Below are 10,168 nucleotides of genomic sequence, written 5' to 3' on the forward strand. Positions count from 1 at the left end.
TTGGGATGTCTCTCAGATTGCCTTGAAACCTCTGGCTAGTGGTCCTGGGCAAGCCCCGATGGCCAATGCCCATCAGACCAGACTACACTAATTTCTTCTCTCCCTCAGCAAAACCCTTTCCATGGAATCCTGCTGTTTCTCAACTAGACAAAAGAATCTGTCTGTGACTGGTCCATCTATAGCTTCTCCTGATTTCATGTGTCACCCCCATGTCAGTGTCCTTAGTTTCTTGCAAATGAAGATTGTTATGTCTGGTTCTTAATAAAAGGATATTTGGGAAGCTTTAGACTGTCAGGCTGAAGAACAGGCATGGAAAATGGGCAGTAACAGGGGATTCTATGCAGTAGTTGGGACCCTGCCACAAACTGAGAAGGTGACTGCAGCCACCCCTTACGAGGGGATCCCATGTTCTGCACTGCTGCCACTGCTGCAGGATCACTGCCCCTGCTGCCATCCACTGCCAAAATAAACATTCCCCCAACTCCGCCACTAGCTTCTGATGCACAGTCCAGAGCAAGTGTGTGTGGTTGCTCTTTGGTCATGCGTGCCTACCCTGGCTCCAGGACAGACTGGGAGATCAAATGCCGTACCTTTTGGTGAGGTGTCTGTGGGAGAAGATGGGCTCTGCTTCCTCCAAATACTCATAAGGGGCATCTCTCAAAACATAGGAAGGGAAGTGAGATGCTGAGCAAATAAGAAAGGTAAGTAAGCACCATGGACCATACCTTTTTAGGCAGCATGAACATTTTAGCAGATGACTTCTGGAAGCAAATTCTTAGCATAAAGAAATGACTTGAATGATGGAAACTCCAGACAGAAACTCGGGCCAGCAGGGGAGATGGTTTGGGGTCCAGCATGCCTTTTGAAGCCCCTCAAGCTACAGCTGACCACCCACTCTTCTTGTTCTTAAGATCCAGTCTAGCAGAATGGTAAACTGAGAAGTCAGGACAGAGCCCTAGCCCTGCCTGTGCACTTCCTTACTAGTTTATGACATTGCTAGAACCCAAAGGTGATTTCCTAGGTTTCTTTCAGGATGGTGGGAGGCTAGTAGGACAGGTGGATTTCTGCCTCCAACCCTGAGCTATGGATTCTCCAGAAACTTCTGTACCCTTACCAACCCACCTGCAGTTCCACTCTAATGTCCACTGAAAGAGTACTAGAGAAGGAAGGACTCACAGAACCTGTTACCAGAGTTGGCTTTGGGAAGCTAGACTATCGGGCTGAAGCCTTGGCAAGTTAGAAAGGAGGAGGACAGTGAGGTCAGAGGATTTATCTCTCTGCTCCCTGTGGATTTGTCTCAAACTGGCGGAACCTTTGTACACAAACCTCTGCCTTGGGGTTCTGGAACCCACTACCTCCATAGGTCCCTTCTCTATGAGCCTAGGGACGGCTCAGAGCTCCGTCTCACCAGCCCCATGGAACTGTGTCGTCCTTGTGGTTTGCCTTTCCCTCCCCACCCCTTTGTCAATAGTCCCCTTATAAAACCTCCTTGAGTTATCCTTGTTTGATTTGCCATCTTATACCTGTTAGGACCCTGAGTAATGCAGTTGGTTATTTAGTAACACTAAGCTGGAAATCTTGGCGTTTGTATCAGGGAGTCAGAGAAGAATGCTGAGGGCAGCCAGGGGTAGGGAAGCATGTTCCCCGAAGGAGGCATCCCTCTGACTCACTGGTGGTGGACATGACAAAGATAGCCTCTCATTGTGTTACAAATATATTCATATATATTCATATTTTACCCACATTAGAGGGGAAGAAGAAAGCCCTGGAGGCTTTCTTTAAAAGAGAGTAGGTGTTGTGATGGCCGATACCAACAGACAAAGGCACCAGAAAAAAAGTGTCATTAAAAAATATTGCTCACAGGTGGTGCCCATAGCTCAGTGGGTAGGGCGCCGGCCATGTGTACCAGGGTTGGTAGGTTCGAACCCAGCCCCAATCTGAACAGAAAAATAGCTGGGTGTTGTGGCGGGTGCCTGTGGTCTCAGCTACTTGGGAGGCTGAGGCCAGAGAATTGCTTGAGCCCAAGAGTTGAGGTTGCTGTGAGCTGTGATGCCACAGCACTCTACTGAGGGCAACATAATGAGACTCTGTCTCAATTAAAAAACATAACCCCATAAATGCATCAATGTACAAAGTTATGATTTAATAACAAAAATTTAAAAATATATATATGTATATTGCTCGCTAACTAGTCATCTACTCCTTCCTCATCAATAATTACCAAACACTTATTTTGTGCTAAGTGCTTTATATGGATAATGTCATTTAATCTCAGGGAAAACCCTAGGCTGAGGCAGTGTAGGTTTGCCCAAGGTCATATGGCACTGCATGAAGATCTCAGAGCGATGCTACAGAAGGAAAAGCAGCTCCAGCAAATTGACATCTTATCAAGTCCATCAAACTGTCAGCCGACAGTTAGTGGTTGCTGAACTGCATGTATTTTCTGATTAAATGGCAAACCTGGAGAAGGTTCTTATGGGGCATAGGTGAGGAAGCCCAGAATGGTTGAAGATCACTTACTTCTGCAGGTAGCAGCCTGGTTTGGAGGTAATTTATAAACCAGGCAATCTCACTTAATTCCTTCCTCCTTCAGCTATGCAACATCTTTCGGCTGAACAATCAGGACTAAAGGCTGACACAAGAGGACTCTGGTTTTGAGATAATTTTACAGGTTCATTGTGGGGATAGGGACTGGTTAGGGAAACCATCTTGTTAGAGAGAAGATCATTTCTGGGATAGCCATCTGATGCAAATTTTTCAAATTCAGAACTCAACTTTTGTAGGTGTGATTTCTCAAAGAAAGAATAGGTTAAGTAACAATAGACAGAGGACTTACTCAGGACTTTGGAGTTATTAAGACACAGACCTGTCCACTCCAGGACCTCTGAACGCTTAGTTAGTTCTTGGGTCTTAGCATTACCAAGAATGGTAGACAGTAGACAAGGGCCAGCTAATCCTGGCTGGTAATTCATTTAGTAATATGAAGCTGGAGGTGAAGAAAATTGCAATGCACAGACTTGATATTCCAGACGAGGTCTTTCCAGATTCTACTTTTCAGCGTTCTTTAAAAAACAGTCTTCTGGGGCGGCGCCTGTGGCTCAGTTGGTAAGGCGCCCACCCCATATACTGAGGGTGACGGGTTCAAACCCGGCCCCGGCCAAACTGCAACCAAAAAATAGCCGGGCGTTGTGGTGGGCGCCTGTAGTCCCAGCTACTCGGGAGGCTGAGGCAAGAGAATCGCTGAAGCCCAGGAGTTGGAGGTTGCTGTGAGCTGTGTGAGGCCACGGCACTCTACCAAGGGCCATAAAGTGAGACTCTGTCTCTACAAAAAAAAAAAAAAAACAGTCTTCTGGCCAGGTATGGTGGCTCATGCCTTTAATCCTAGCATATCCACACATCCTGGACATACTGAGTTTGTAACCAATAATAACCAAACAATGCTTTTCTTATTTTAAGCATGTTTGGCTTATAAAGGGCAACGAAGTAGAAGCACATTCAGATTCTGGCACCACATGAGTCAATGTCTCAACCATTGGCCCTTAGCAACTTTACACAACTGTATCTTCCACCTTGCTGAGACTGAGAGAAGTTATTTTTTCCTTTATCTCAAGATCTTAAGAGAGACCATGTTAACAGACCACAGTTTCAAAACAGTCTTTCCCACACTTCTCAAAGAAAACTTTGTCTAAGAGGAGAGTGTGGGGCAGGTACATGGCCAAATGCCAAGGGAGACAAGGTTGGCATGAACACTGAGCAGCCTGATAGGGCAGCCCCACTGGGCCCTCCCAGGCTCCGAGGGGGAAGTGGAGCCGGCATGGGGAGCAACAAGGGAGGGGAGAGGGTCACGCTTTCTGGAGGGTGAGTGTCTCTTTTCCGGGCACTGTTTTCAATGTGGTGAGCGCATCCCTTCAGCGAAATACTCTGGACAGGAAGCCCAGCGCTTCCTGTTGTCTTGCCAGTGCTGCAAAGTGCAAGTTAGAAACAAAGAAAAAAGAGGAAAAGGGGAAAAAATGGGAAGCTCTCCTGGCCAGCTCAGGAATGCCAACCTTTAGGAGGAAACTCAGCTCACGTTTTCCTGGAGATGTAGAGGAAGAGGCACACCCCAGATGTTGGCTGTTTCTCAAATCAATTCAATCTAGAAAATAATGTCTCTATGTAAAAGGGACATTTTGAAAAACAATGGAATATAAAACAAAGTTGAAGATCTTTTTTTTTTGCAGTTTTTTGGCCGGGTCTGGGTTTGAACCCACCACCTCCAGCATATGGGGCTGGCATCCTACTCCCTTGAGCCACAGATGCCACCCAAAGTTGAAGATCTTAAAAGGAAGAATCAGGGGTGGCCTGTGACTCAGTGGGTAGCCTGCCGGCCCCATATGCCGAGGATGGCGGGTTCAAACCCAGCCCTGGCCAAACTGCAACAACAACAAAAAAATAGCGGGTCGTTGTGGCGGGCGCCTGTAGTCCCAGCTACTCAGGAGGCTGAGGCAAGAGAATCGCCTAAGCCCAAGAGCTGGAGGTTTCTGTGAGCTCTGTGATGCCACAGCACTCTACCGAGGGCAATAAAGTGAGACTCTATCTCTAAAAAAAAAGGAAGAATCAGAAGATATGTACACTGCCAAAGAAATATACCTAACCTCTGGGCAGTGCCCATAGCTCAGTGGTTAGGGCGCCAGCCACATACACCCAGACTTGCAGGTTCGTACCCGGCCTGGGCCAACTAAACAACAATGACGACTGCAACAAAAAAATAGTTGGGTGTTGTGGCAGGCGCCTGTAGTCCCGGCTACTTGGGAGGCTGAGGCAAGAGAATCGCTTAAGCCCAAGAGTTGGAGGTTGCTGTGAGCTGTGACGCCACGGCACTGTACCCAGGGTGACAGCTTGAGACTCTGTCTCCCCACACCCCCCAAAAGAAAGAAAGAAAGAAATATACCTAACCTCTGCTTAATGCCCTTAAAATCTTTCCATTCTGTGAGACTCTACCCCAAAGTTTTGCAGTGTTTGAAAGAATCTTTATCGCTCTTTTTTTTTTTTTAGTCAGAGTCTTGCTTTGTCACCTGGTAGAGTGCTATGTCATCATAGCTCACAGCAACCTCAAACTTCTGGGCTCAAGCGATCCTCTTACCTTAGCCTCCTAAGTAGCTGGGACTAGGTACCCGCCAAAACACGGGCTAGTTTTTCTTTTAGGAGAGATGGGGTCTCACTCTTACTCAATCTGGTCAAGCAATCCACCTGCCTTGGCCTCCCAGGGTGCTAGGATTATAGGCATGAAACACCACACCTGGCCTGAAGGAATCATTTTAATAGCAGATTTTATTTTATTGTTTTGCTGCTGTGAGCATCTTAGCTACACAATACTTTGTAAGATTTAGCAGAACTAACATCTTGGCTTCCAAGGTGGAGTATGCACGTGATACCAACAGGTCACTATGTATTATATTTAGTATATTTATTTATAACATGATAATCAATATAATTTATTTTTAGTACCACCATACAGCTTACCATTTATCAAAATATAGTCTCTCGTTGTCTTGCTTTTCACTGACAAACTTTTCTTCCACTCTTTAAAAAGACAATATTGGCAGCACCCGTACCTCAGTGGATAGGGCACCAGCCACATACACTGAGGCTGGCGGGTTCGAATCCAGCCTGGGCCAGCTAAAGCAACAATGACAACTGCAACAGAAAAATAGCCGGATGTCATGGCAGGCACCTGTAGTCCCACTTACATGGGAGGCTGAGGTAAGAGAATCGCTTAAGCCCAAGAGTTTGAGGTTGCTGTGAACTGTGACGCCACAGCACTCTAGCCAGGGTGACAGCTTGAGACTCTGTCCCCCACGGAAAAAAATAAATAATTAAAAAAGCCAATATTATCCCCATTACAATTTTGCCATGCCCTCGTCTTAGATAATTGATCTTAGACTGTTTTCAAACTGCCACCTGCTAACACCACTTCTAAAATTCGGAGATTATGCAAGAAACTTCTTGTCTTACATTGTCAAGCCAACCTGACTTTCTTAAACTAGATCTCTCAAACAATATCATCTTCCTTTATCGCCTGTTTCACTTCATAGAACATCCTTTCTCTGAAAGAGAGATAACAACAACAAAAATTCCACTTTGATCATAATGGTTGATTAGAAAAAGAACCCCCCCACACACACACACACTATTTTTTAACTTTTCAAAAGTATCTATTATCCTTTTGAAATGCTTCCCTAACTTCATTTTCTATAGTTTTGCTAACATGCAACTATTGACTGCCCCTGGAGGGTCAAAAGCAAAGAGGCTCAGACACTTTTATTGCTATCATTAACCTTAGGCTTGTTTGCTTTTAATTATATCCAGTGTGGTTTCTAAAGGTAATGTTTTTACTTTTTATTTTATTTATTTATTTATTTTGAGACAGAGTTTCACTTTGTCTGTTGCCCTTGGTAGAGTGCTGTGGGGTCACAGCTCACAGCAATCTCAAACTCTTGAGCTCAAGCAATCCTCTTGCCTCAGCCTCCTAAGTAGATGGGACTGCAGGTGCCTGCCACAATGCCTGGCTATTTTTAAAGACAGGGTCTTACTCTCGCTCAGGCTGGTCTTGAATCCATGAGCTCAGGCAATCCACCCACCTCAGCCTCCTAGAGTGCTAGGATTACAGGTGTGAGCCACCATACCTGGCCTTTTTTATTTTATTTTTTAAGGTAATGTTTGTACACTCTTCTCTGCCACAAGTTCCAACCAGAGTTTTGTATCTTCTGGACCAATTTTTCTGAAAGATTATCAAATATTCTGCAATCAGAGCTGTGCCCGCCATGGGAACCTCAGTAAAAGTAGTGTATCAGATTCCAGAGGAATGACTTTACATTCGTGTCCCGTGACAACCTGAAGTGAAAAAGGTCTACAGAGGGAGCTGCTTGGCCCCAGCAGCTGGCTTTCCTTGGTTGTCGGGGAACGTTGCGTTATAGGTTGTAATTAAGTTTTCTTTTCCTTTTCACTATTGAAAAAAAATTATCATTAGTTGCAGAAATGCTTATAAATTCTACCACAGCATTAATCCGAACACATACAATGAAAATGTTCATTCAGAAAAGGAAGACTAAGCAAGCATAATCCAGGATTGAAAATGATCATGAGCTGAGGGCGGAGCAAGATGTCAGCCGAGTAACTGCTTCCCTGCATCTGGGCACCGTGAGTCTAGGGATATAGGACTCCAGGCATCTCTGGCTGGTGGGATTTGCCTATCATCACCCCTGAGAGGATACGGGGAGTCAGCGAGAGACTTCTGGACCCCAAGAGGAGGACTAAAACAGTGGAAAACCGGCAAGTGGCCGGGTGTGTTCAATCCGTCTAAACCCGCCTGCAACTGTAAGTTCAGTAGCAGCGAGACTGCAAACCAGAAAGGCCTTACCTGTGAACCGTTTTGGTGTCTTTGGACTTGGCACTCAGCTGAACTGCCTTGGGGAGAGCCTGAGCGGGAGTGCGGAGAACTTTGGCCTTTGTCTAGGGCCCCAGTCTGAGCCGCTGAGCCAGACGGAGCTAATAGTGTTTGGCTCTGGGTCACAGGCAGACATTGTGAGCGATCTGCCCCGGCAAGCTCCACCCTCAGGGTCGCAGAGCTGGAATTGGGTGGAAGCTGGTAACCCAGCGACCAAGTAGCCTAAGGGCGGGGTCTGAGCCGCCTTGCAGCCCTAACCCTTGGGGGCAGAGGGAGACCAGTTTTGACACACAGGGTAAGTGGATAGCCACTGCAGCAGTGATTCCAGCAACAAGCACTTCCCTGAGAAAGCTTCTGCTCAGTAAGTGAACAAGTTCAAAGTGCCTTTTAAGTGGGCTGAAGAGAGATTTAGGGTGTCTACCTGCTGGGGTTTGAGAAACTAGCAGCCTCCATTCGTATCAGAATTGTGATTAACATCTCATACCCCAGAAGACCATGTGTTGCCCAGACAATATTCAATAACATATACATACTGCTTTGTTTTTGGTTGTGTTTTTTTTTTTTTTTTTTTTTTGGTTTGGTTGTTTTTTTTGTTTATTTTGATGTTGTGGATTGTTGTTTTGTTTTTTAAGTTCAACCTTTTCCATACAGATCCTTTTTCTTTCTCAATTTTTCTAGTTTAATTATAATTTCCCATTGCTGCCTATTTCAATAATTAGAACTTCATTTTTGTTAGTGTTTCTACCGCTATTATTTGGTTTTTCCAGCCAATTTTATCCTGTAAAGTTTTCTGTTTGCCTGTTTTGGTTTGATTTATAGCATTTTTGTCTTTCCTCTCTACTTGGTGGAGGTGGGGTACTGTGTCTGATCAGGTTAGCAAAGAGCTGCTGACCTCAAGGGAACCACCCAACGGGGCACCCCCAGAAGGTGGGTTTTTTTTTTAAGGTAGTATCAAAGTACCCTACTGTACACCTATATTGCTCTGTCTCCCTCTTTCTGTGCCTCTCTTCTTTTTGTCAATATTCCTTTTACCCACCCCCTCTCCTTTCTCTATTTTTCTTTTTTTTTCCTTATCACTCGGTCCTCCTTTCTTTCATCCCTTTTTTGCTCTTAAACCTTCTCACCCTTCTGGTCCTGTAACCCTTAGTCCACAGGCACGAGAACTTAAAGAGCAAGAGGAAGTGAAAGGAAAATTAGGGCAAGGAAACAGATAGAAGAAATCACCCATGAGGAAGAATCAGCAGAAAACTCCAGGCAACATGAAGAACCAGTCCAGAACAACCCCGCCAAGGGACCATGAGGTAGCTACTGCAGAGGATTCCACCTATACAGAAATGTTAGGAATGACAGAAAGGGAATTTAGAATACACATGTTGAAAACAATGAAAGAAATGATGGAAACAATGAAGGAAACTGCTAATAAAGTGGAAAATAACCAAAAGGAAATCCAAAAACAGAATCAAATCAGAGATGAACGATATGAAGAATATAAAAAGGATATAGCAGAGCTGAAGGAAATGAAACAGTCAATCAGGGAACTTAAAGATGCAATGGAAAGTATCAGCAACAGGTTAGACCATGCAGAAGAAAGAATTTCAGAGGTAGAAGACAAAGTTTTTGAGATAACTCAGATAGTAAAAGAGGCAGAAAAGAAGAGAGAGAAAGCAGAACGTTCACTGTCAGAATTATGGGACTTTATGAAGCGTTCCAACATACGAGTTATAGGAATTCCAGAAGGGGAAGAAGAATGCCCCAGAGGAATGGAAGCCATACTAGAGAATATTATAAAAGAAAATTTCCCAAACATCACCAAAGATTCTGACACACTGCTTTCAGAGGGATATCGGACCCCAGGTCGCCTCAACTCTAACCGAGCTTCTCCAAGACACATTGTGATGAACCTGTCCAAAGTCAAGACAAAAGAAAAGATTATGCAAGCTGCCAGGAGTAAGCGCCAGTTGACCTACAGGGGCAAATCCATCAGAGTGACCGCAGACTTCTCTAATGAAACTTTCCAAGCAAGAAGACAATGGTCATCTACCTTTAATCTACTTAAACAGAACAATTTCCAGCCCAGAATTCTGTACCCTGCTAAGCTAAGCTTCAAAATTGATGGAGAAATCAAATCATTTACGGATATACAAACATTGAGGAAATTCGCCACAACAAGACCAGCTCTACAGGAAATACTTCAACCTGTTCTGCACACTGACCACCACAATGGATCAGCAGCAAAGTAAGAACTCAGAAATTAAAGGACAGAACCAAACCTCCACACTGATGCAAAAGATAAAGCTAAGCAATGGACTTTCACAAAATAAGACGAATAGAATACTACCACACTTATCAATTATCTCAATAAATATTAATGGCTTGAATTCCCCACTGAAGAGACATAGATTGGTTGACTGGATTAAAAAACACAAGCCATCCATTTGCTGTCTGCAAGAAACACACCTGGCTTCAAAAGACAAATTAAAGCTCCGAGTCAAGGGTTGGAAGACAATTTTTCAGGCAAATGGAATTCAGAAGAAAAGAGGAGTTGCAATCTTATTTTCAGATACATGTGGATTTAAAGCAACTAAAGTCAAAAAAGACAAAGATGGTCACTTTATATTGGTCAAGGGAAAAATACAACAAGAAGACATTTCAATTCTAAATATTTATGCACCCAATTTAAATGCTCCCAGATTCTTGAAACAGACCTTACTCAGTCTGAGCAATATGATATCTGATAATAAC

This window comes from Nycticebus coucang, chromosome 16, assembly GCF_027406575.1.
Source record: "Nycticebus coucang isolate mNycCou1 chromosome 16, mNycCou1.pri, whole genome shotgun sequence".
In the NCBI taxonomy this organism is placed as follows: Eukaryota; Metazoa; Chordata; class Mammalia; order Primates; family Lorisidae; genus Nycticebus; species Nycticebus coucang.